Consider the following 13,665-nt stretch of genomic DNA (forward strand, 5'->3'; position numbering starts at 1 on the left):
TGCAATATATACAATAATGGAAACTATTACACAAGTAAAATCATGGGAAACAATTTAAACCCTAGAATTAAAATATACAATAATAATTATGGAAATAATTTAAAACCTTACCCTTAATATATCATAATAACATGAGAGACCAATCACACCCTAAATAAAACACATGATGAACAAAACCCTAAATGTATCATTAAAATCCTAAACAAAACATGTAATAATCTAAACCCTAAATACACAATACATAAATAACATACCATAGGATAATTTACAGCAATAACATAGATACAATTATTAATTAAATGCTACAACAATATGTATACAAAGGAAACCCTAATACGAAAATCACACATTTGAATCGAGACCACAATAATAAAAACCTTATAATATAAATATCAAACACACAATAAACACAACGAAATGAAAACCTTAGAAATACATTTTAAAATTAAATCCAATTTAAACTTTACAATATGAACATTAACATTTTAATAAATACCACTATGATAAAATCTTATAATATTAATATTACACACATAACAAGTAGCAACGACACCCTAAAGATGTATTAAGCATCGAATTACATATGTCAACAATACAAATCCCTCAATGTAAATATTAATGTTTTGATAAATACAATCATATTAAAATTCTCACAACAATTAGAACAGCTAACAACACAACCCTAGCAATACATATTAAATTAAATATAACCGCACTATAAGCATTAAATATAACAACAAGATAAATAATAATAATTAAATTATATATGATGAATAGATAACAATATAGATTATATACAGTAAATATGTATAACAATTTTAACAATTATATCATAAGCACATACTAATAATAATAAAAGGAAAACTCTAATAATATACTATAAAAGAAAACTCCCTATAAAAAGCACAAAGTATACCTAACAATAAAACCTTTTAACAACAATATACAAAATAAAAATAAACACCATAATAAAATCCTGACAATAATAATCTATCAAGTTACCCCAAATAAAAACGCCGCCTGCGCTACTTCGCCGGTGAAGACCTCTGCTCCGCTCCGACGTTGCTGCTGCTGCTGCTGCTGCTGTTCTTGCCGTGCGTGAGGGGGCTGGGTGTGCTGGCCGTGCTTGTGGCTGCAGGAGGAGAGCTAAGGTGCTGATAGATGGCCGGAGATCCAGCGGATGGAGACGCTGCCGTGATCTGCAGGGGCTGCTGGTGTATGGGTGGTGGCTAGGGGTCGGCGACGGCACGCACGAGCTGTGATGGCGAGCAACGACGACGATGACGGCAGATGGTTGACGATGAAGAATGCAGTGGGGTGGTGATGTCGAGGCCGGAGGAGCCGTGGACGTTGGTGAAAGGGAAGGAGTTGCAGAAGCTGGCCGTGGAGCAGCTGCAACTGGATCGGGGCCGTGGCTACTGCTGTGTGTGTACTTGGGGCAGAGGAGGCTACGTTGACGGTTGCAGCGGATGGAGATGGAGGCTAGGCGTGAGGAAGCGGGTCCTGGGCTACGGGAGAGAGAGTGAGAGAAGAAGATGGTCAGATGTGCAATGGCCGTGAAGAAGATGGCTTTTTTTTTGTGTTTTCTGTGTCTCCGTGCGCTGTGCCCTTATATAAAAAAAAGAATTGAAAACCTAAAACCAAACTTCCCTTTTTTGAATTTCTTTTCTTTTTTATTTTTTTATGCTTTTACTCTTATGGTAATAATGAAAAAGGAAATAATATTAATAATAAGTATCATAATAATATAAGTATCCATAAGATAATAATAATAATAATAATAATAATAATACTACTATATTAATATTAAATAATAATAAATAATTATGGTAAAAATAAAAATAAAGTATTATCAGTAAATTAATAAAAATAGAGTAATAATACAAAAAGTAATAATAATAATGATATATCAAAAACAACAAAATAAATGAAAAATAAAAATAAGTATAGTAAAGTAAAAATAAAATAAAGATAATAAAAGTACTAGTAATAAAAAATGAAAAATAATAATAATAATGATAATAAAAATATAAGTAAAGTACTAATAATATAGGAAAATAATATTAATAAAATAATAATAATAATAAGAGACCCCTTGTTCTATTTGGTTAGGGCAAAAATAGGGTGTCTACACCCTAAATTTGGGATGAAATCAAACTTCGTTTACCCAATGATCAGCTCCAGTAGACTTGCAGAGAACTTCGTTGGGAGCGTCATGGTAGTCTCAAATCTTCAATCTGGTGATTAATGAGGCTAGAATCGAAGAGAGAAGGGAGAGAGTTTGTAGGAGAGAGAGAGGAGAGAGAGAGAGAGAGAGAGAGAGAGGAGAGAGAGAGAGAGAGAGAGAGGGGCGCCGAAATGTGATAAAAATATGATTTTTCTTTACTTATAGGGCTAGATTCGTCGATGAGACACGTCACCTCGTCGACGAGTCCTTCATTAAATTCATCGACGAAACCATGTATTTGTTGATGAAATTTAGAGCATTCCATTCCTCACTCGGTTTTTTCTCATCGACGAAACCTTGTATTCGTCGACGAATTTCCTTATGCACTCGTTGACGAACTCCCGTATTCGTCGACGAATGCAGGTAATTTCCTTAAAATTATTATTATCTCCTAAAATGCAATGTCATCGATGAAGTCTACGGCCTCCTTCTGTTTCTGTTTCTATTTCTCTCCCTCTTATTATTTAAATACTATTATTTTTCGGGTCATTACACTACTTACCCAATTTTCTCAAGTATCTCAAATGGGCCAATAAACCTAGGGTTCAACTTACCCTTCTTCCCAAATCTCAAGATCCCTTTCAGTGGAGTTATTCTCATAAATACATGATCACCCACTTCAAATTTCAATTCTCGGAGGCGAGTATCCGCGTAGCTTTTCTACCAACTCTGCGCTGCACTAATCCTGTCTCGAATAAGTTGTACTTTATCACACGCTTGCTGAATTATCTCTGGACCCAAAACTTGCCTCTCACCTACTTCATCCCAGAAAAGGGGAGATCGGCATCTCCTACCATAAAATGCCTCGTAGGGTGTCATGTCAATGCTAGTTTGATAATTGTTATTATAAGCAAATTTAATTAGCGGCAAAAACTGAATCCAGCTACCTCTAAAGTCTAGCATACAGGCACGAAGCATATCTTCTAATATCTGGATTGTTCTCTCAATCTGACCATCAGTCTAAGGGTAAAAAGCAGTGTTGAATGCTAATTAAGTCCCCAAAGTGTAACGATCCGACCCTTTATACGGACCCAGGTGTCACTCATTCATATATAATACCTATACCTGTTCAAGATATGGAAACAACCCGCCCTTAATAGGGACATATGGGTGTAAAACATACATAATCATGATGTAAATGTCGCGGAAAAACATAAACATCCATTGGGATTTCTACTAGCCTTATATTAGACTTCATTAATACATCCATAATTTACATATATTCGGACTTCGAATAATCGTCATATTACAACCCTCCAAAAAGGACTTTCATCAAGTTTAATACAAGATTTAGATGCTTACATAAGCTAACCAAAATAACCTCCCCAGTCCCTTTATCTACTAGGACTGATGCACTAACGGATCTGAAAACAAAGGTTGTATGATAGGGTGAGACACCTCTCAGTAAGGAAGAAGGAGTTACAACAGTGTGTGACTGCATACATGCATATTTTCATTCAATATCTGGAATATAAATCAAATATTTTCAATACAGTAATGCATCAGGTATAATTCATATTACAAAATTCCCACATCTGTCTTTCGACCATTTAATGATTTATTAGATGACCAACAGCAAAATATCCCTATAACAAGTTTTACCCTGTGGCCTGGGTTGTGCACTGATACTCGTCCAATGCCCTGTTCGTGCAGACACTGCCGAGTACCTACATACGATCCGACTGCCTCCATTGGCCCAATGTCAGCCAAAGGTTTCACCCTGCTAGCCGACCATCTTGGTACCCACATCGTTTAATACGTGTGGTTGCACGTGTACATCTAGCTACGATATCGTGCTGTATCATATAACAGTAGTTTATTTCAACTCTGCAAAGAAAGTATTTTTCAACCCTCCCAGGACTCTCAAGCTGTGGTTCCGTGTATCATAAATTCAATTTATACAAATATGATAACCTGCGCAATTCTAGTATTTTTCACAAATTCAAATAATAGCATTGGGTTCAAACTGGCATCTTTCCACTCAGTTTACCCCTCTTTGTTTACTGATGCAGCTCGGTGTATCACCAGCCTCCGTTTATCACATTCTCAGTATAACAAATTTGGAACTTCGTTCCCATATTCTATATCAATAGTACAGAAAATCCATTCATTCCCATATCAACATATATCACACAAGTTTGATACAAAAACCCGCTAAATGATAGAAATTCTATATACATAGTTTAATTGAATAAATAAAGGATTCGAGCCTCTCATACAATAGTATAAACACAAATAAACGATGTTTGTAAAATTTGGAAATCACACGTCAAAATCCTCGTTTTTACCAAAAATCGTAAAATCGTCAAATTGGCATTTCTACTCTATAGAATTTCACAAATAAGCAGTTAAATCACACATAATAACATAATCTAGCTTTTTAGCGGTTTAGTTTTCCAAAATAGCTGTTGTAATCAAGTTCCCCTTACCTTATACTCAAAATGAAACTTCGTACGAAAACGGTCCAAATCGACAACCCGAGATTCCGAAAACCTAAAACCACAGAACATAATCTTACTATCTTTTCTACTACTATCCAAATATACGATCAAAACTAAGATCAGATCCCTACCTTGATTTTTGAGAAAACTCGAAACTTTTTGAAACGACGATCCGATACACTAAAAGTGTAGATTTTTCTCTTCTGATCCACGCAGCACCCTCCATTTTTGGAAACGTACGACGAACAGCGAAGAATCCTAGAGAGAGAGAGAGAGAGAGAGAGAGAGAGAGAGATTCGAAGCTGAGACAGAGAGAGAGAGAGAGAGAGAGAGAGAGAGAGAGAGAGAGAGAGCTTTTTGGTGAAATTTAACCCTTAAGCAACCAAACTAGATATTTATAGGACCTTTGACCCGGTCCAATTCGTCGACGAGGCGGCGTTTTCGTCGACGAAATCACCACAAAATTCGTTGACAATGCCATGAATTTCGTCGACGAGTATTTCCCAAGGACCCTCAAAAACCCCTCGGCATTCTCTCGTCGACGAGGCTCTGAATTTCATCAACGAGTTTCTGAAGGACTTCGTCGACGAGTGTGATCCTTAGTCGACGAACCCAATTTATGAAGGTTCGGGTCTCTACATAAAGCCTCCTGCAGACACTTTCAAAATCGTGATGTAAAACGAGGGTCACGGTCTGAGACTATGGATACTAGCACTCCATGGGGTCAAACAATATCCTGTATATAAATCTCTCCTAACATGTTCATAGGGTAGCTGACTTTAATGGGCAGAAAGTGCGCTGTCTTTGTCAACCTATCAACCACCACCCAAATGGCATTCTGACCAAGCGGCGCTAGTGGCAACCCAGTAATAAAATCCATGGATACGTGGTCCCACTTCCACTCAGGAATGAAAAGTGGTTGCAATTGACCAGTAGGCCTCTAGTGCTCAGCCTTAACCTACTGGCACGTCAAACACTGCCGCACAAACTCTGTTATTTCCCTCTTTATGCCACTCCACCAGAAATACTCCCGCAGATCCTTATACATTTTCGTACTGCCAGGATGAATAGTGTATAGAGATCTGTGTGCCTCTTCTAGAATCGTTCTTCTAATATTGACATCCGCAAGCACACACAATCTAATGCGAAATTGGAGGGCCCCATCATCAGCAGTACTGAATTCCTCTCCCTGACCATCCTTTATTCTAGCAAGCACCTCCACTAACTCTGGATCATCTCTCTGAGCAGCTTTAATTCTTTCATACGGTGCAGGATGTATCACTAAGCTGACAATAAGAACCTAAGGATCATTCTTCATTAATTCCACACTGAGTATTTCCAAGTCCATTTGAATCGGGTGCCAAATTGCTACTGCTAATTGCGCTGTATCCTCTGACTTATGGCTCAAAGCATCAGCCACCACATTTGCTTTATTGGGTGGTAACTGATGGTGCAATCATAATCCTTAATGAGTTTCAACCATCTCCTCTCCAGCATGTTCAACTCTTTTTGTGTGAAGAAATACTTTAGGCTCGTATGATAAGAGAATATCTCACACCTCTCACCATATAAGTAATGTCTCTAGATCTTTAGTGCGTGAACCACTGCAGCCAATTCGAGATCATGAGTAGGGTAGTTCTTTCATATTCTTTCAATTGTCTAGATGCATACGCCACCACCCTACCGTGCTGCAACAGTACACAACCGAGTCCTCTCAAAGACACGTCATTGTAAATCACATAACCCTCACCTCCTAATGGAATCGTCAGTACTGGTGCTGTGATGAGCCGCTGCTTTAATTTCTGAAAACTCTGCTCACATTCTTCATCCCACACAAATTTGGCATTTTTCCTGGTCAACCACGTGAGTGGTCCTGCCAAAGCCAAAAATTCCTCCATAAATCGATGGTAATAACCTGCCAGTCCCAAAAAACTTGTAACTTCCTGCACGTTCTTCGGCCTGGCCTAATTCACTACCGCATCGATCTTGCTGGAATTCACTGATATACCGTTTCCTGAGATCATGTGGCCCAAAAATGCAACCTTCTCAAGCCAGAACTCACACTTACTAAACTTGGCATATAATTTCTCTTCCCTGAGTTTCTGTAGTACATGCCTCAAATACACCTCATGATCCTCAAAACTCCTCGAGTAGGCCAGTATATCATCAATAAAAACCACCACAAACTGATCCAGATACTAGTGAAAGACTCTATTCATCAAATCCATAAACACAGCTAGGGCATTTGTCAAACCAAACGGAATAACGAGGAATTCGTAGTGCTCGTACCTGGTCCTGAAAGCTGTTTTTGCTACATCCTCTGCTTTTACCCTCACCTGATGATAACCTGATCTGAGGTCGATCTTGGAATATACCCGTGTACCCTAGAGCTGATCAAACAAATCGTTTATACGGGGTAGAGGATATTTATTCTTAATAGTAACCTTGTTTATTCCTCTGTAATCGATACAAATCCTCATAGACCCATCTTTCTTCTTTACGAATAACACTGGAGCTCCCCATGGTGATACACTAGGTCGTATAAATCCCCTATTCAACAGGTCTTGCAAATGATTTTTCAATTCCCTTAATTCAGAGGGAGCCATACAATAAGGAACCTTAGAAATTGGTGTTATCCTTAGAGGTAAATCTATGGAAAAATCCACCTCGCGTTCGAGAGGCAACGCTGGTAGCTCCTCTGGAAAAATTTCTGGAAATTCTCGTACGATTGGGGTACTGTCAAGCTTTGATTCATTCTCTGTCACTTCTTTTACAAAAGTCATAAACCCCTGACCTCCATCGTGAAGTAATCTGTTTGCCTGCACAGCGGATACCAACTGCAATAGCGCACGTACACGTGAACCAGCGAATCTGAATTCCTACTCACCAGGGGGTCTGAAAACTACTTCTTTCTTATGACAATCAATACTAGCATGATTAACTGCCAACCAATCCATACCCAGTATCACATCAAACCCACATATCTCAAACACAATCAGATCTGCTGGTAATACCCTCCCCTGAATTTTTATAAGATAGCCCCTGAGTACCCTTTTACATTGCAACACTGACCCTGACGGTGTAGTTACCGACAATTTTATATCTAATGACTGGGTCTCACTTCCAGATAATTTAACATAGGATGCAGAGATAAAGGAATGAGTGACACATGAATCAAATAAAACAATAATGGAATGTGATAAAACAGTAAATGTACCTATCACCACATTCGTAGCAGCCTCTGCATCACCCGGTGTCAGCGTGTAAATCCTTGTCGGGGACACATTCCTCTATTGTCCTCCACGAGGCGCCTGATAACCTCCCTAATAAGGCCTGGGAGCTAGGACCTGGTCTGGCTGACCTGGGTTTTTACGTACCATGTGGTCGGGTCTCCCACAAAGATAACATACACCTCTGCCTACCCGGCACTCCCCCAAATGACGTCTCTCGCACATTTGACGTACCGGATGAATTGGCGTGCCCTGATTCCCACGAGGTCCTGTCATATGCCTATGATCTCTTCTATCACAACCTCCTCTCCATTGACCCCTGCTGAAGCTAGTCTGAAAGCCTTGAGGCGCAGGCCTCTTCCTCTGACTCTAAGCCGCTATACCCCTCTGAATACCACTCTTAATGATCACAGCTCTGTCTACAATCTCTATAAATGTCTGAGCTCTAAAGCCAATCACTACTCAAATAAGTTCTGCCTCAGTCCTTCTTCAAACTTCCTTACCTTTTTTCTCTTCATCATGTGCTAGATATGGAGCAAAACGTGACAACTCGATGAATTGAGCCACGTACTAAGATACTGTCATCTACCCCTGTACCAGGTGCATAAACTCTGCTACCTTCGCACTCCAAATGATAGCAGGGAAATACCAATCGAAGAACAGCTTCTTGAATCGGTCCCACGTCACTGGCACTAGAATCGGCCTCTGCTCCTTTATCAATTGCGCTGATCTCCACCAGCGCTTCGCCTCCCGTGTCAACTTAAATGCTGCAAATACTACCTTCTGCTCATCCGTACAAGGAAGCACTGCCAACGTATCTTTGATGTCCTAGACCCAATTCTCAGATACAATCGGGTCATCTCCTCCAACAAAGGATGGGGGCTTCATCCACATAAACTGCTCGATCGAACAGCCACGCTCCCCAGAGCTCCTAGCCATCTTAGTCATCACCTACTGAGTGACACTGCGCATCACAACATCTGTATCTCTTCCACTTATGTTGGAAGGTCCTGGCATATCCTCCCCAGCATTCGTACCACTACTTCCCCGGGTCCATCTTGAAACAAGAAACACGCTTAAGCACCTTATCTCCTATACATACCTATCCTATACCAATTCAAAATTAATTATCTTCCCTGACCTTACTTAATATCTAGTTCTGTCACCTAGAAACATGACCCAACAATAGTTTACTATGGTTTTCCTGAAATCGTCACCCCAGGAAAAACACAGAAACAATCATGTAAATCCTATACCCAAACAACCGAACAACCTCAAATCCTTTCCTATGCTCTGGTATTGCTTTCGCTGCACTCTAAAGTCTACAGAACCTAGCAACCTAGGCTATGATACCAAATTGTAACCATCTGCTATTTAACTGGGGTTTTTTATTATTATTATTTATATACTATGAAATTTATAATGCTCTGATACCAAATTGAATTAAACCCACCCATCAACCTACGCAGCGAGAAGCAGAAATCAAACAAACATAACCATATGTAATTATATACAATACCAGAGTGCTAAAATGTTTTCCAAAATATACGTATATGACTGTTCCCCAGAATACCCTCAACTGGTTAGGGCTATATAAAAATACTCCTAAAAATACTCACTCTACTGTCAAGGCAATACTGAGACCCCTCTATCTGCAAGCCTGGTCTGCTCGCCTACCTGGATCACCTGAAAAATGTTAAAGTAATGGGATAAGCCAACGCTCAGTAAGACGAAATATGCTATTGCTAGTGTGTGGAAAATGAGTTACAATACTATGAAAATTTGTTGCTATATAATCATGTATAACTGAATTTGTAATTACAATACATGTAATATAAACCACCATCCTTTCTAGGTTGCTTAACATATCTATACTTTAGGTTTCTACTCAAAATACTTTTAATGTACATAAGTATATTCTCTATCTCTGTAAATCTATATATACATAATAATAACTGAAAACTTCCCTGTGGCTAATTGTATGTCATGATTTAACCCCTCATGATAGGGTTGTGCGACCCGCAAGCGAGATTTACCCTGGCTGGCCAACTAGGGTAAACCACTATACTCCCTCAGTCAGATCGGCCACTTCTCAACCCATATCTGATGGGGTGTCTGTCTACGTCTGGCCATGATCGGCCTACTATCACGTATTATCTGAATAGGTGGTTGCACTCTGAACTGAATATCTGAAGCTACAGTATCGTGCTTTGCTGTATGGTCCAACAGGGTCTGATACTATATAATATATTTCTATATACAACTATCTGATTTACCATGATTCTGGAATAAATGTATTAACCATGACACTCAAATAAACTATAACTGGGTCAACTATATTTCTAAACTGAACTGTAATATGTAAGTCATGGTACTGAAAACTATATAATTATGGTACTGAAAATTGTATAATCATAGTATTCTATAATTACTATAAAACATATCCAATGGCTGTATATTATGTAAAACATATCCTAAAAATACTGTAAAACATACTTCTGTACTATATTTATATTCTCAAGCCACACAGTAATTTAATACATAATATTCATAATTAATAAACTATATAATGTCCTATTGTGAATAATAACCTAGTAAAAATATACATTTCATACTGAAAATCATTTTAGAACTACCTAGCATAGCATATATTCTTTTACTTGATTTATGCTAAAATCCCCCTAAAATCTCCACTCAACACCCTGAAAACCATATATCCTAGAACAAAACGTCACAATTTCTATGTCTACAACATTTCCTATAACTATTGGAAAGTCAAATTTCGAATAAAAGACCTTATCTTGGATTTGAGATGAATTCCAATTTCGTCCCACCAACGATTCGTTCCGACAGACTTGCAGAGAACTCCGCTAGGAGCGTTGTGGTGGCCTTAGATCGTCAATCTAGCGACTGTCGGAGCCAAAATCAAAGAAAGAAGAGGAAGGAACCATAGAGGAAAGGAAAGAGAGAGACAATGGCCGAATTTTTGCGATTAAAATCAGTTTAGGGCTATTTATACTGCGAGATTCGTCGACGAGTCACGTCACCTCATCGACGAGTCCTGTAGAAAGTTCATCGAAGAACCTGCACCCTCGTTGACGAATTTCAGGCTTCCAAAAATCCTCTCTTAACATCTTCTCGTCGACGAAACTTGCCCTCGTCGATGAGACCCTCTTGTACCCTCGTTGACGAATCCCTTGTGTTCGTTGACGAGGTGATGAGAAAATCCCCTGGGTTATTATATTCAAAATGTAATGTCGTTGACGAAGTCAACTGCCTCCTTCTATTATTGTTTCCATTTCTCTTCCTCTTTATTATTTAAATACCATTATTCTTAGGGTCATTACAACCTCTACTTTACTTGGGTCTATAGAAGCACCATCCCTAGATATCACAAATCCAAGGAATGCAACCTTCTTTGGCCAAAATTCACATTTCTTGACTTTAGCATAAAATTTCCTTTGTTTTAGTACCTAAAATGCCAACCTTATATGATTCCTATGCTCCTCAAGACTCTTTGAATAGACAAAAATATCATCAATACGAAGTAGTGGGTACTTATACTTAATCGTCACTTTATCTATCTCCCGGTAGTCGATACACATCCTCATTGACCCGTCTTTCTTTTTCACAAAAAGCACTGGCACTTCTCAAGTGACGCGCTAAGTCTGATGAATCCCTTGTTCACTAATTCCTGCAATTGTTCTTTCTACTCCCTCAACTCTGTTGGAGCCATTCTATACGAAGCCCTAGGGATTGGTGTCATCCTTAGGAATAGATCAATGTCAAATTCAACTTCATGGTCGGGAGGTAACCCAGCTAAGTCTTCCGAAAATACATTAGGGAAATGCTTCACTGTTGGGATATCCCCGAACTTTACTTCTCCCTTTGATGCCTTTTCTCACAAGCTAAGTATCCCTGACACCCCTCTAGGAGTAGCCTTTTTGTCTATCTGGCCAACAATATTTGTAGTGAGGCACGCACACACAACCCAAAACATTTGTACTCCCACTTCCCCAGGTGGTCAGAACTCCACTTCCTACATATAACAGTCAATACTGGCATAATTAGAAGTTAGCTAGTCCATCCTCAGAATTACTTCAAATCTATACATGTTAAACATCATCAAAATGACGAGTAGTGTTATTCCCTAAATATCCACTAGATAATCTCTTAGTACTTTTCTACATATTACTATGGTTCCCGTTGGTGTAACCATAAATAAATAGCATTTTTAATTAAGTTATTATCTCACATATTTAAATACACTTCAGAAATGTGAATGACTAAATTGTTCCAGAATTAAACAAGATTATTGCTTACTTTAATATAAAATGTTACATGTCACTGGCATTTCCTGCCTCTCCCGGGGTAAATAAATAAACCCATGCCTGGCAGTATTCCTCTATTGGTTGCCTTGAGGTGCCTGATTGTTTCCCTGATATTGATTTAGTAGGGGTGCGTTGTTCAACAGCCTTTGACATTCTCTTGCGAAGTGGTCGGGTCTACCGCACCGATCACAAGTCTTCGTTCCTCTTCGGCATTTTCCCCCATGCCTTTTGTTACATGTAGGACAAATAGGGTATGATGGGTTACCCTAAAATGCCCAATTTCCCATCTCTTGTCTTTGATCCCTACTATTACTATGTCCCCACCCTGGACCCTGAGTCATACTTGCGTGAAAACTAGGAGGCATAGGCCTCTTTCGCTAACTCTGTTCTCCAGTAGCCCTCTGTTGACTGGCCTTGGCTATAGTGACTTTATCCACCTGCTCAGAAAAAATCCTGTATTTTCAAAACCGCCACCTGCTCATACACCTCCTGCCTTAGCCCTCTCTCGAATCTCTACGCCTTCCTGAATTCATCTGGGATCATGAAGGGGGCAAAATGGGACAACTCCACAAATTTAGTAGCATACTGTGGTACTATCAGATGACCCTGAGTCAAATTCAGAAATTCCTCCATCTTAGAATCTCTAATGGAGGCGGGGAAATAGTGGTCGAAAAAGATCTCCTTAAACCTTCCCCAAGTCAGGGTTACTGGTATAGGCCTCTGCTCCTCCAGGAGCCTCAGTGCAGACCACCATCACTCAACCTCCCCTATCAGTTTAAATATGGCATATAAAACTCTTTGCTTGTTGGTGCAATGCAGTACTGTCAGCTTATTTTTCATAAAATATCTAACTTAATTTATCCCCTTACCTGATTCCTGAAGAGCCCCTAAGAAAACAATCCTGCACCCGCAGGATTCCTTATTCAACACCCTGAAAATGATATTTTCCAAAACTAAACTTCAGTATTTCTACGTGTACTATGCTTTCTACAACTATCGGGAAGTCAAATATTGAGTAGAAAACCTTACCTTGAACATGTGATGAATTCTGAACTCGACCCACCGACGATCCACTTTAGTAGATATGTAGAGAACTTCCCCAGGAGTGTCGTGGTGGCTTCGGATCGTCAATCCGGCAGTAGACGAACCCAGAAATTAAGAGAGAAGTGTAGGGAATCAAAGAGGAGATAGAAGAGAAAATCTGCACTGAAATTCCGGCCAAAAAGAGGTTTTTACCCATTTATACACTAACCCTCATCGACGAGGTCATGAAGACAACTCGTCGACGAAATTCAAAATCACCCAAAACTCTCTCTTAGTATTTTCTCGTCAATGAAGACCTGCTATGCCCTTTTTTTTATTTCCTTTTCTCCTTCTTTAAATACTATAATTTCTCTGGGTTGCTACAGTATATAATATGCTTTAAAATCAAAGTG

The sequence above is a fragment of the Malania oleifera genome, chromosome 9 (assembly GCF_029873635.1).
Source record: "Malania oleifera isolate guangnan ecotype guangnan chromosome 9, ASM2987363v1, whole genome shotgun sequence".
In the NCBI taxonomy this organism is placed as follows: Eukaryota; Viridiplantae; Streptophyta; class Magnoliopsida; order Santalales; family Ximeniaceae; genus Malania; species Malania oleifera.